Source organism: Astatotilapia calliptera, chromosome 2, assembly GCF_900246225.1.
Source record: "Astatotilapia calliptera chromosome 2, fAstCal1.2, whole genome shotgun sequence".
NCBI classification, from domain to species: Eukaryota; Metazoa; Chordata; class Actinopteri; order Cichliformes; family Cichlidae; genus Astatotilapia; species Astatotilapia calliptera.
In genome coordinates, this window is record NC_039303.1 from 5,805,907 (window position 1) to 5,821,153 (window position 15,247).

Consider the following 15,247-nt stretch of genomic DNA (forward strand, 5'->3'; position numbering starts at 1 on the left):
TCCTGTTGTTTTTGCACTGACAGCATGATTTTTTATGAAGCCTAGAAGCCTATGAGTTTAAATTTACAGCACATGAACACTGATTTTCAGTGTATGATTTAACCTTTGCTTACTCAACAATGTACACAAGGATCAAAATCTGCGCTGTTGGCTGCAAGGAACAGCTTCATTGAAAGGACTCAAGTCATCATTTTGAAAGGATCCTTTAATGACCAAGCAATTTGCATCCTTGTCTATGTGCTTTCACTTTTCAGTGTGCAACCCTATGCATAAAACAACCTATTCAGTTCTGGCAAATGAGCCATTTAGTTCCATATAGCTCAGAGGAAACATGAAAGCCATTCACAGCAAGGAAAAATCTTCAAGTAAGTAAAAAAAGGGAAAAAAAAACGTTGGGCTTTTTTTACATGCAGTAGCAACGTGCACCTACATACACACATACACATGGCTTTTTAATATTATAATTTCCAAGAACATCACTTTCATCTTTAGACACACAAACGAGGAGATAGGTCTTCACATAGACAGCTAGACACAAAGTTACACAGATGGACGTGACAGAGCAGAATCAGTAGTGACAAGAGTCCACAATGCTGGTTCAGAAGGCCAATCAAAATTTAATTAATTCCTGACTGCAATTACATAGCATCAGCATGTGGCTGTAAAGTCCATAAAAGCAAATCATCAGACGCAGATGAAGGTTGGTTTTTTTCTCCTTTTTGTGGCCCATGATTAGAGTTTTATCAAATCTAATCAAACACAAGCCTCTCATCACCTGACATCACCACATTCAAAGTCAGTTCTGAACGCTAATTGCCTAAGATCAGCTACAGTATGAGTATTTTAAAAAATATATGGTTGACATGACTTAGTAATAACGAAAAACACAGCAGCCCACTCATCTCCCAGGCTAGACTATGGGCCCTATTAGAAAAGTGCTAAGTAGGCTAATAGAAATGTGGATTATCTATCAACACTGGCTGGTTTTACTTCACCTTTGGGTCTAATTCCACTGTATGAGCCTGCAGCACCCGTGAGCTCCACTTTCCAGCAGAAGCACTTTCATGTAATCAGCATGCACCAGTGTACCAGTGAAATGTCAATGAGCAGGAAAGGAGAATGCAGCTGAGGGGACAATCAAGACGATAACACAAGGAAGTATCTAACGTGGAAGCAAGTGAAATGTTTACAGCAAGAAAGTATTATTTTAAAAAGCAAAACGTAGGCACATTACTTTATAGGGACTACAAAAGGATTTTAACGAAGCTGAATATAATCTCCAACCAATCAAATGAAATATTTCACTAAAATCAGTCCGTAAAAACAATCTGTCCTACCGTTACACATCATAAATACTGCACATGGGAGATCTGAACAAATCTTTATTTTAATGCCTTAATTACTCTTGTTTATTTTGCAACTTACCCTGAGAGTTTGAAAATGGAACTTACTTCAAACCCATAAAAATGTGGTACGCAGCGCAGGTGGATTATGGTTTTTGGGAGCAGTGCCACCACAGTAAGCAAAAAGATGAGCCTGAACACTTCCTCTGTCATCAGTTTGATTACTCCTGAATCAATTTCTGATGATTCAACATGTTAAAGGCATGCCTGAACTATAACATGAAAATAAGCTGTTTCATTTTTATTTTTAAATCTCAGAGCACATGCTAAGCAAAGTGCTCAGTAAACACAAAATTCCCCAAACCTTCAAAGGAGTAGGATTTGTCATGCAGAATTTGAATGTATAATCCCACAATGAACTAAGAGAACATAAAACCCCATGAACTACATTAAGCTGCATCCTATGCAGTGCTTTACAAACTGCTACAAGGCTGCTGTGCCACAATCCACTGAGGTGCCTGTTACAAAGACAGATGTAGCAGGCACTGAACAAAAAACAATGGTTTACCTAAACAGAAAGTGCCAAAAACTGTCTCAAAATGTGGTAAATATACCAGATTCTCGATGTCACACCGAGGGAGAAGCGACAGCCTTGGGAAGCTTGATGAAATGGCGTCTCTCTATATCAGCACATACACAGTATAAATCTAGGGAGTAACCCTATTGACCACCTAACTCTTTGAAGAATTGCACTGAGATATATCACAGCGTTATCCTCTTTTAAGTGTTTATATCTGAAACACAACTATGTGTGGACTTTAATTATGCAACATATGTCATCCCCTTAATCTTTGTCTGGTTAAGATCAAATGGTGAGCTTCTAAGTGAGACTTGTCTGTATTTTATTATAAGAATCAACATTTTAATAGCATGCTACATTTCATATATCGAGCCTTTCAAGTCAGAACATTCTGAAATCCTAGGCTGTATGTATAGGTCATAACAACACATACTTTTTTTTTCACGTGATCAATTTCGCTGCACACAGTAGGTGTTCTTATATCGGAGTAGTATGAGGTGCAATGGTTTCTGGTCTCTAATTTGAGATGTGAGTTTGAATCCAATTTCACTCAGGACATGGTCTGAGACACCCTCTCTCCTTCTGATTCCATGTTAACCAATGAGGAAAAAGTGGTAGCAGGAGAGTAGCAGTCCACTGCACATTCTCTGTGAACTTCACTGTCAGATTTGAAGGCTTGAAAAGCAAACCATGCTAAATTATGGGCTTATGGTGCCATAGCAATTTCATTTACATTATCCACGGCCTAGCAGATGTTGGACTGTGTGTTTAAAAAAAAAAAGAAGAAGCAAACTAAAACAATGACCCTTTAAGAAACCTGGCATTGTCTTCCATCAAGACACAGAGGGAATTAAGATGCCCTTTAATGTGAAGACTTAGTGACTAGAAAGGCAGATGAAACAGCTGTGTGGTTTATGGGGCTTTGCTTTGAAATCAGATCAAGACGGATGCCTCCTTTGCATAATTCCTCAACTTCAGCTTGTCATCATCTCCATCAGCAACATGGTTTAAAAGGACCTTTGTGATTAATACTGCATGCAAGTGCTGAAATGACAGACTCATTCTCATCTTAATGACGCTTGCGGTATCAAATGTAGATTTATGAAGCCCCTGCATATTTGCATAAACACCAACGAGGGTGGATCTTTGTTTTTAATTTCTTTTAATACTCTGTTTTTAGAAGTTTGTGATCTGAAGACTTTCCTACTGCAATGTGTTTACAAGAGAAAAGTGCACTGAGTGGTATTAGTGAACCAGAAAAGTCTAGGACGACACCCCTACACAGTTTTTATAGAAGACCTTTTTTGCTCGGTAAGCAGACAACCTAAAACAGCTTAGATGTGTCTGTTCACAGATTTGGTCCATTCTGAATAACTGTAACAGAGGCTATCACTGTCAGTAAGCTGAGTTAAGCTATCACTACATTTTCTAGAATCTGTTTCATACTCCTTCTTGATACTGGGGCATTTAGACCAATTAGGTTTCTATGATGTTCATCCTTTGAAAATATTTTTTTTTGATTAAAGCATTGACAAGCCTGGAATACAGCGCATAATGTTCCAACACTGAGTTGGGACACAATTAAAAGCCGTTTTGCACCCACTAAGCTTGGCAGCCTTAGTGAAAGCCTTTTCATATTCATTGTATAAGTACTGCAAAAGGTCTTGTGCCATTTTACTCTCCATTAAGAGACTGATGCAACTGCTAATGGAATTGAAAGGGCATTTGCTTTGACTGGCTCGCCCTTCTCCAATAGGAAAATTGCAGTATGTGTGCATCACAAGAATTCCATCAAAACAGATCACAGATAACTTATGGAGGCCGTAGCTTTCCTATTACTGCTTAAGGTATTCTGCTTACTTTTTATATACGCACAGAGGAATATTTACAATTACAGAAAAAATGCAAAAAGAAACAGTGAAAAAAAGAGAGACATGAAAATAAAATGCAGAACCTTCACTCTGCTTGATTGAAATTCAGAAAACATACTGTTAAAAATGGGAGATCACTTAAAAAAAATCCCAGATTGACTTTTATGTGAAATGAATAATAAATGGACTCTATGATAAAACAAGCCATCTAGACTAGGTAGGATGTTCAAAATCAATACATTCTTTCTCATCAATGGCTACATTTCTTTTCACCTCAGCTGTTGAAGACAGCAGTATTCTTTAGTAGTGAAAAAAGACAGCAGCTTTTCACTGAGAAGCCCTGAAGGTGGAGTGAGGGTGGTGTTTCGTAATGGGGAGGGGCTGGGGGGTTGGGGGGCAGTACCCAGTGGAATTTGGAACCATTAGAACAACCTTGCCCTAGGTGAGTTTTGGGGATTTACTCTGCAAAGAGAGTTGGCAATTTTCAGGGACTGGGGGTTTTGAGGAAAAAAAAGAAGAAGAAGAAGAAGAAGAAGAAGAAGAAGCAGCAGCAGCTGTGTGAATTCCATCATATTTCCTGCCAGAGTACCTTCAGTGCTTTTGCAGCCTTGCCCACTCTTCTCCTGACTTTCTGTCTGATCAAAGACAGAAATTTCTTTTAAGCCATTTCTTAGCAGGGGAATCGGGATGTAACCAATATTTCAGGGATTACATAATTATTGCATTATAGAAACAGACATTCCATTTACCCACACATAATGTGCTCCTACACAGCCATATAGGCATTCATCAGCTCACATTGTGCTTAAAATCTCTGCCATTTATTTCTAACGTATGATTTGTAAATACACTTAGAAAGTTGATTCCATCGGAGAGCAGTGAATGCGAGCAGCTTCACATTACTGTTTTTCCATCTTTCCTCTTCTCTCTCCCTCTCTCTCCTGCAGACATTGCTACAGATGGCAGATCATCATACAGATGATGACTGCTTAGCAGTTCTTTCTGACAGCTCTCCGATTACATAGTAATTACACTCCTTCTCAAAAGCTGCTTTGACAATTAGCCTGCTGACAAAACACTTGGTTGTATTTATTCATGTGTGGACAGCTTCGGCTTCCTTGTTTGTCCAGAGAGATCGTGTTCGCACCTAGATAAAATGCTACAGTTTCTAAGTTCAGCGCAGGCAGCACAGTTTTAAGCACTGACATTGCACGCACCACTGTGTTTTCTTGCACCTAAAGAAACCAGGAACAGTCCACAGGGAAGTGTGCCAGTTCTCACTTTTCTAACATTTATACTTGATCTAAAGAAGCACTCGAAATTGAAACAAGAAGAAATAAATCTTTTAATAATCAACCAAAGTGGAGCTGCACTATTTGGTAACTAGCTATCGATACAAGGGATTATATGTAAACACATATAATGTAACACATTACATGATCAGTGTTACTAGGATTCAAATTTTAGTAGCAGCATCATGACAAAATAAAGCAGTGAGTCATCAGCTGAGATGATGGAAGTCTACACATATCTCACAGCCATTTTTAGAATGCTTTAAAATGTCTGAAGTTTACTAGTCGGCAATTCTCTGTGGATTAATCACAAGAAATGATCATCTAATTTATTGATATAAAACAATTCATTTGCTTTAAGAGTATCAGTCAGTCAGTTAGATTTCTCGAAACATTCAGACATTAAAGATCATATTTCCCAGTCTCGAATATACAGCATAAATTTGCAACCCTCACGATAGCCGCAAATTCTTGATCTGTTTGTTTACATCTTTAACATGCTATTGACAGTAACTGCAGCAGTCTGTCATTTCCTATCACTGCATCTTCCTGTTTGATTTTGAAAGAAGAGTGGGAGCACAGTTAACTACAATATAACAAGCTGTACAATATAAACAAATCACCAGCTTGTAAGACATCAGGACTCTGGAGAGACTTGCTTTTCTCAGAATGTGTTTAAGTCCAGTGCTTTTGCTGGAAATCTCTTTTTTCAAAGGTTCTTGTGGAATTATTTTGAAAAGAAGTTGCCAGTTTCTGAGTTTCCCCTATAAGTGTTTGGCCTTGAGAGTAGTGATTCACTCTATCTAAATTACCATGGTGGGTTGAATGGCTTGAGCCTTCAGTAAGAGGCAGCAATGACTGCCTGACGGAGCCAACATGAAACTTTAGCTGGGGTGGTCCTAGGCACCGCAGAAAAGCTTTTGAACATTCAGAAGATTGCTGGAGAACATTAAGCAACATATTTTTTTTTTACTGCACCAAGCTTCTCAGCATTAGCAACAAAACAATGTTATCCATTTCTGCTGAAATGTGACTCACTTCCCTGAATGAAGCAATATAGATCTGAATGAGTAATTACAGAAAAAAAAGTTGTCTGCATGATCTTACGGGTCATAAAATATGACGTGTATTCTGAGAACTATTCATGTGCCTCCTCATTCATTTACAGCTCGCTTCTCCAATCACTTGAGAAAATGGTTGCAGGAAAAAAAACAAACCACTCTTGGTTGTAGTGGCACAGTCATTTCCAATGGTTGCTATAATTGCATTTCCTGTGCAAATCGCTCAGTTTGTGGGGAAATAAGACAAAGGACAGAGTATTCATCTAAAAATGAGAAAGCCTATCTTTTCCTGATTAATTGTTGGCATATTGTTCTCAATTGGATGCACTCCACTTGCAAGAGATGACTAATTTTCATCTTCATTGTGAGGAAATTTGAGAAGAAGGAGATTTATAATGTGTATCTTTCACACCACAATGAATAAACAAATAGGATGATCTTTTCTAGATGTTGATATTTTATAGTGAGCAAAAATTTCAAGCAGGGCTCTGTAATATTTTGGTATTTTACACCATTACCATTAAGATAGTAACTATATGCATTCAGGGGAGGCCCAGACAAGAATAAAGTGTTATAAATGACACTGTAACAGTGGAATACAATGAAATGTAAAAGAGGCCGCATAAAATAAAGATGAAACTGTTCCTTCTGGTTAGGAATAGAGCAAACTGCATGTTTGAGCCAACCAAGTCTCTTTATCAAATGCACTACAATGAACAAACAGTACATGTTTGCTTTTATATCTCCCCCTTACCTGTCACCTTCCAACTATCCCACATATAATTCACTAGGCCAACATTTCTTGCAGTGTCTGGCTTGAGAGCTGGAGCTACAGCAGAAAGGCTGAAAATCCCTCTGCTTTCCAAAGAGCTTTCCTGAGGCCAAGGCTATGAATTGATACCCCACTGTTGCATTACTCTTGGCCACAGAGCAGAGCGCGGGACAAGAATAATAATAGGACAAATCAGTGGTTTATTCTTATAGTATTCACAGACTTGTGCCTTCTAGTGGTGGGGAGGGTCGTGTTACAGATGTCAATATCCTCCATGGGCATAGGTGATAAACTTTATGTGTGCTAGCATGTGTTAGGCAGTACAGTCTATACACATGTGCGCACACAGGCATGCAGACACACTTTAAAGCCCACTGAGAAAAGCCTTCTAGCACTACTGATGTTTTGGAATTTTACTTCAGAACACCCTCTGCTTCTCTCTGCAAGAGGAACTAAGATGTAACCCGCTTACCCTCTGAGACTTGGTGCATGCTCAATCAGCAACATGATATGGCCCACGGCTCTGCGCTGAGGTCACTGCTGGAGTTGAGAAGACTGATCATGCATAAGGTAGCAACACAGTGTTTTCTCCACTAATGTGCCAGGCTAGACATGCAGCTTCTACAGCTCCAATTCAGCTGCATAGTCTGAGCTCCACCGTGAGGAATCTGGGATCCTCCTAAAACTCTTTGTGCTGAGCACTGACATGGAAAGTGCAAGTTTTTTTGTTTTGTTTTTTGTTAGACACAAAACACAAGTCATTCGGCTGTGAAATAATGTGACTTATCAAACAATTTTGGTCATCCTATGAAGCAGAACGCTGCTCTGATCTGAGGACTAATCCAATCTAATCAAGACGGCTACTTTGGTACAACCCCAGTTGGAGGCAAAGTCTCTTGAGTGGCCCAGCATCACAATTCATTAGTGAAACTGGCCTTTAAAGTTTAATCTGGCGTGCGGTCGTTCTTAATTTTCAACCTCATCCCCTTTCCATTTCAGAGTGGCTCTCACACATGTCCACATCCTGTTAATCAATAATAAAAGTAATCAGGGAAGTCAGATGTACTGTCCTTCAAAATCTCTCTAATGCTCCTTTGCTTGACATCAGCAGACAGGGCTGTCTGCGTTCCAGTCTTCATTCACCTTAGAAAATACCACCCTAAGCCTCATCTGTCATGTATTGGCTGCAGCCTAACATTTCACTTTGTTTGGCAGACATTGATTTTTACCTCCAAGGTGTTGTCAAGGAGGCATCCAACTCATACATACCTCCTCTGCTGTCTCTCCAGAGGCTGCTTTAGAAGGAACTGCAGGAGCACACACACACACACAAAGGAAAGCTCACGGAAATGACTACAAGGTAGCCTAAAATATTGCCAAATTTCTTGAATAAGGACACTAGAAGGGATGAAATGTGTGGGTGATAAGCCGAGGCTTATCAAAGCAGCATTTCTCAGAGCCTATTTTTGTTGTTCGTGTACTGTAATAGGCTTGGCAGCAAGTAATCCAGACTGAAGTATATATTACAAATACACATAGAGTTCCAAAATGATTGTTGATGTGTATCAAAGCACATCAGATGTACAAGTGCAGCCCCATTGTGGTTTTTTACGTGCTCTCCATGCCAACTCATTCAGCCAAAAAAAAAACAACCCAACCATAAAACAGAAGTAGTCAAAACATTTGGTCACTAAAATGCCTTGAACCTACTTCAGTCGATGTAACCAGTCCCCCATCCATGTTAATATTGTTTTCCACGATAGCAAGATAACCACCATTTATCAACTGCCATCTCACCACAGCCTCCATCCCACTTTCTACACGCACACACAAATACACACATTTGCAGCCTAGTTGAGCAACACTTTATATTCATTAAGTGTCAAAATCTTATAACAAATAGCTGCTTTAAAAGAGCAACAGTATATTTCGTTTAGGAATTATTTGGCACCAATAAGAAATGATCTATGAAGCAAGCTTAAAGGTAACATCCTTCTGCAGTTTATTAATAATACAAACAGCAAAAGTAATTAAGATAGCCCAGATTTACTGAGAATTTCACCAAAGTCTACAACTTTTAATCATCATCCCTGCTTCAAAAAATGCAGAGGAAATAATACACAAACTAAAACTTACATGTCAGCTCTGGAAATTTCACCCACTCACTTACAAGGTTGACCACTCTATCAGCTCCTTCATGTCTCATTAAACACTTGTTTGCTTGGAGGTGCATAAGTTTACTCACAGTTATTTTCTAGCCACTCCTCTTGCATGCATTTCTGGCTCTCACTGGGTACAACTGACAAGAAAGCAGCTTCAAAGATGCATATCTAAAGAGGCATTCTAACAAACAAACGCGAGGGTATATTTCCTGCAAGTGACATGTTTGCGAATGACACACCTCTGATGAGGCTGTCTATAAGTATTTACATTGAATGTTGGGTTAATTTTAGCATGCTAGCATTCTGGGGCAATGATAATATGTTAGTATTTAGCTGTTTTGATGCTTAAAAATAATTAGAACGCACATACACTGCTTGTTTGAGTCCATTAGAATACAAGTCAATCGTTCATACTGTTTATGCGCTTTCTGAATATTATGAATATATGAATATTTATTTGATTGCAGTTAGACATTATTTGGGCAATTTTAGGCCATTTTAATATTTACCATGTTTACAAGTTCATAGCTTAGGTTAGCATGTTATCACGAAAATATAAAAATGGCATGTGTTTTAAATTTGAGAGCAAAAACAAAAAATTAAAATATTATAAGGCAAATGAAATATAAAACAATGAATCTATTAGTTGTTGAGACAGCCTTGGTTGCAGGTTTTGGGTGAAACCAAAAACTATTAATGTCAAAACCTTTGTGGTATTAAATGAGAAAAGACAAGGCCACCACAGTCATGTTGCCATCCCCTAGGATCAAAAATGATTATATAAATGTTGTTCAACAGTTTCTGGAAAGCACTGGACTAGTAGACACCAATGTAAGCATGACTATTTTGCAGAAAAAGCGTCACCATCCTAGTAAAAAGGTTCACATTTATGGAACAGAGTATGCGTTAAAAATGACGTCTATTACCAGTAAAAAAAAACCTACTGCTTCTGCACTAAAGATAAATAAGAAGTAAGATGTAAATCTGATTTAATAATCCCAAAAATCCATTCTTCTTTTCTTTCCAGGTTCATTCATGTACATTTTGATGTAGTATAGCAGAAGTCCCCATCATGACACAGTGTAAGAGTGTCTTTCTCTAAAAGGGCACGACTAAGGTTTGGCTGTGAATCTCTCAGCCTGCTTAAATCTCTCTAACAGCATGCATCATAAAGCTGCTCTGTTTTTAAAAGCATGTGATAAATATTCTGAATATTTATGAAAATGAAAGAGACCAGGAAGAACAACGTCTTCATTCAGATGCACAGCAGACTGATAAATGTTTCTTACAGCTGACTGATTTATATATTAGAAATCTTCTCCAAAAAGGTCAGAAGTTCAGTTTCTGCAGCAGCTAAATCTTTTCGCTGTGCAAGTTGCTGAATTGTTTTATGCCTCCTTATTGTGACTCACTCTGGAAGAACATCAACTAAATGTTTGATATGAAAAATGTATACTTTACTGCAGCAAACAGCATAAGTGGAAAACATATCATTTAGACTAATGGTGGCAAATGCAATCATTGCCCTTTAACGGCTTTGATGAGTGTATGCATAGAACACCCCTAAACCTAATGATAAAACTTTTGACTGCAAAAATGAAACCGCATCTGCAGCTTAAGGATCTTTTCCTAAACGATAATAGCTGTGATATATTTAGACAAGTTCACGCAGACACATATGTGTGATCTGTGTTTCTCAATGTGACAATGTGTGTGAGTGGGCAAATGATGTTAACACGGTGAGAGCAACGGAGCAACACTGAGCAGGTAGCAGTGGTGTGTCGACAGCATCCATGCTTCCCTGTGCACACTCTCTATTTAGCCCCTTCATAACGACTCCGCAGAGCTGTGCATGTCTTCAATTTGGTTCCTGTACTTGTAAACTATGCAATTTGCGTTTCATGCCACAGCAGGCATCAATTAGCACTTCTCTCACGCCTCTCCATCTGAACTGCATCAAATTTGGTTGTGTGCTGCTTGGAACATGATGTGAATTTGTCATGACTCAACTGAAAGGGAGGAAATGTTCAACACTGGGGAGCTCGCTTATTGCTCACCTTGGGCTTTTAAATCAAGACTGAATAGCAGATATTGTGCTTCATGATTGCAGACTGAAAAGGTATTCATCACTATTGCTGAATTATGCGTGGGGAAAAAAAGAAACAAAATGATTGTAAGGAAATAAAATACAGTTTGTGTGGGATGCACCTGGATTTCTTTTAAATTGCACGGCAAGTAAAGCAAACCTTTCTTGGACAGTTGTCACAGCACTGAAATTCAATAATTATCCTCGAATTGTTGCTGTTGTTAAAACTCTTTTGAAAAGGAAAATAAAATTTGCTGAAATCAGATACCTCCAAAGGCTTCAAAAGATCAAGCCTATTGATAGACAGGGAAAACTGAGCAATAGTGATTTTTTTTTAGGTTTGTCAAATTTTACCGCAGAGTATGTTTTAGTAGCTAGTAACCAAAAGTGTCAAAGTGGGAAGCTGTAAGGAGATCTGAGTTGATATTTGGATGCACAAGATGGTAGCACTCATCAAAGTTATATGTCTCATCTTTAATAAACCACATTTACAGATTAAGGTCTTTCTATAAATTTCTTATCTTTAACCATATCCCTATCATATAGTGCCTAAAGATCTGAAAACAGTTGTGATGCTGTAAAATTGATTAAATTGAATCTATGCAGTAGCTCAGGTAAAAGACAGTTTTGGAATTGGTGTTGATGGAAAAATAAATTTCTCTCTGCAGTCCATTGTTTCTGTTGAAACATCAGCTTTAAACTGCACCGGCCTGCCTCGCAACAGCTCATCCACCAGAGCGTGCATGACTGTGGAACGTCTCTGTGGTGGAAGACACAGATCGTCCTTCAGATTAGGCTTAATCATGTTTGCTTTGCCTCAATTAGATAAGGGAGGTGCGCCATCAACACACGAGCTTTCTCATGCCTCCTCCAACGGTCCCTGTGCTTTTCCTCCCGCTCACCAAATGGCAGCAGTAGGAGGCAAAGGATGGTCCACATTCACACCCGGCTGAATCATTTCACACTGGAATACATCCATCAGAATAAAGATCATAAAAGCCAAGACAAGACTGACAATGGAAACTGAGAAGTGAAATCTCAGAGAAACGGCAGTAGCAGCAACATATGCTTTAGTATGACCATAAGTTGTCAATCTATTAAAAATATAGCAGCTAGTTAATATTCTTGCAAGAAATAATATTGTATGATAATACTGTATGTGCTTTACTCTTGTTCAGACTGAAGTGTACTGTAGTGTATTGATACACTAGAAAGCGCATCGTTTACACCACAGTCTGGACTCACTTGTTTTATATATCAAGTTTCAACCATAATCCACAATGGACTGCTGCAAATTGCCATTTGTTTCCTTTCTATTCAACTTGTTTGATCTCTGCAGCATATTATGATGCTATATCATGACAGTAGAATCCATTCTAATGGAAAGAAAAATTCTTGTTCAAGAAGCATACTGCAGTTTGAAAAGGTTCAACAACATAGGCAGCAACTCAACATGCAGCGCTCATAGTCCAGAGATACACTTCACTGCCAATCCGTAACGCTGGACATCATCTGATAACACATTTAATCCCACAAGACGATCCTTTCTCACTGTCTGTGCAAAAATCATGTCAAGATGGGGCGTTTAACATCACATTATGATAATTTATCACACAGAGTAAATTTTCAATTCAATAAATGAGGAAAAAAAAAATCAGATCCAATCTCTGCTTGATTTAAAACCTCAACGTGTTCCAGATATGCACAAATAATGTCAGACAATGAATTTTGACCTCATCCTGATGTTTATTCAAGGCACTGTCAATAATGTAATCCCTATGATTTAGTTCAAAATCAAATCTGCCACATTCAGGTGAAGGCCTTTTTCCTCCTACATATTCATAGCAGCAATATTGACTAAATGTCTTGTCTGGCTAAATACACAATGGGAAGTGTGATACTAGAGGATCAGTTTGTGTGAATATAAGCACAAGAGAAATGCATACAGGAGATTCTGGGATTACCTCTCAAAGCTAATATGCTATCCCAATCTCTTCAGTCAGGTCTGGACACTGAGGATTTACTGTAGCAAATGTTTAGGCAGAGAAGATAATAACAGCGGACAAACTACTATTACTGCATGAATTAGAAAGAATCAGAAGCTTTCCAGCAATGCCTAGCGTCAAAAACAACAGCCTCTGCTCTCAAAACTTCATGCTGTAAATCATACTTGTAGTGAGTTCACCTGCGGCTACAGTAGCCCTCAGAGGTCAATAACTATGGCAAGGCACATTTACCCAGAGTCTTTGTGTTCCCGGAGTGACAATAGAATCTCATTGTCAGGTGTTTAGTCAGATAAGGTCGCACACCCGCAGGGATTAGTGTCTGCTTTTCATCAATGTAATGCTTTAAAAACAGGTTTAGCAAACGTGCGGTGGATCAACCAATTTAAATGCTAAACCTCTTTCTCTCTCAGAAGATTGGGGCCAGGGGCTAAACACATACAGATAAACAAATCAACTTAGCTATAAAGACTTACAGCAAGGGAAACAAATGAATGACCCTCACACCTTTATTTGTAGACAGACTACTGGGGAAATGGTGATATAGCCCGCAAAGTGTTGTGGTGATACTTGCAGTGTCAAGTTCCTCAGTTGGATAGAGCCATCCTGAGGCACTGTATTCACAGCTAAACATGCAAACAGTGCTTCAGTACTTTGAAATAACAGCAGCGGGAGGTAATTCTTAAATGTCACTGCTTCTGGTTTAACATAACTCGGTTGTTGCTATGTATATGTACAGTAAATATATGCAACACCACTGCTCAGATGCTACCCACAGCAGTAGTTGAATTAGAAACTGGCTGGATCATGCTGGGAAGTGACATTACTCTTTGAGAGCAGCATAATGATCACTATCAATCTCTTTATTGTCAAGTCACATTAGTGAAATATCAGGGAGGAGTACTGGACAGGGGAAGGAGACCGCCGAGAGACATCCTGTACCATGGCGGCATGGCAGTGCATTAATCACAGCGGCGGGACCCTCTCTGTGTCCAAGCTGAAAACTGTCAGGGTAAACACTTCAACCAATAGAGACGGTAGTGTAACACTGGGAGAATATTCCTTGCTGGTGTCCCAACACATTGGCAGAGAACGCCATCTTTTGCTTTGCAACACATAACTGTCACAGCTTTCTCATTTCAGATTCACATTTTTCTCTTAGGCCATCTCAAAATGTCGCTTCTGCTATCGCCACTCATCTTTTTGAAGAAATACAGAGCCGGGCAGGGAGACAAAACGGTCATCATTTCATAATCAGCCAGGCTCAACAATGATTTCCTGCTGTAGATATTCAGCTCAGTCATACTGAATGTAATAACAAGCAGGAAAGATGCTGTATTTTAAAACTATAATACCACATCTGACATGCACCATGAAACAGCTGGATGAACGCTTCATGACTTTCAAAGCCTATATGGAGAGCAATCCTGGAGAACTCGCAACGATTTCATCCATTAACTCCATCAATCTGAGTTTGCTCCATCAATTCCAGTTAGTGTCGACTGTCTCTGGCAGAGAGCTGCCACAAGTGCCCCAGCTAAAAGAAAAAAATAAGGAGGTGAAACTTTGCGTCTAGTATAGCAGCACACATGTCATAGTCAAGTGGTTTATAAAACCACCCTTTCCCAACTCCACTACTGCCATCTAAATAATGAACACTCTGCCACTTGCAGTAATCCTCCAGCAGCCATTCCCAGAAATAGAACAAAGTCAGACAGAGCACTCATTCCCTCCCTTTCACTTTTCAAAACAAATACTGCTGATTCCTGAAAAACCCCTTCAAGATGCTACCACTCAAAACGTACAGCATGTTAATGATGCGCAGCACATTCGCAAACAACAAATTTTGTGAACTTTTGTTGCAGTGATTCGACATTCTTGGCCACATCTAGGTCGTGACTTCAAAGTTTTGCTTAGTCTCCATTTGAAGGCAACATCAAAGCATGGGTAAGCCAATGATTTCAAAAGGCATCAAGAGCTAACCAGAAAGGTACAGTAACTGTGAAGGGCACCTTTGGGCTTCCTATGATGGATGATAAGAAAGAGAAAAGACAGAGAAGAGAGGAGAGATGCAGGG

At 39.1% G+C, this 15,247-nt stretch overlaps 1 protein-coding gene across 8 annotated transcripts in view; it reads right to left on the reverse strand.

The window, feature by feature from the left end:
* LOC113030834 (teneurin-3) overlaps positions 1–15,247 on the reverse strand; it is a 132,539-nt gene that overhangs the window by 74,947 nt on the left and 42,345 nt on the right. The window lies entirely within an intron of this gene.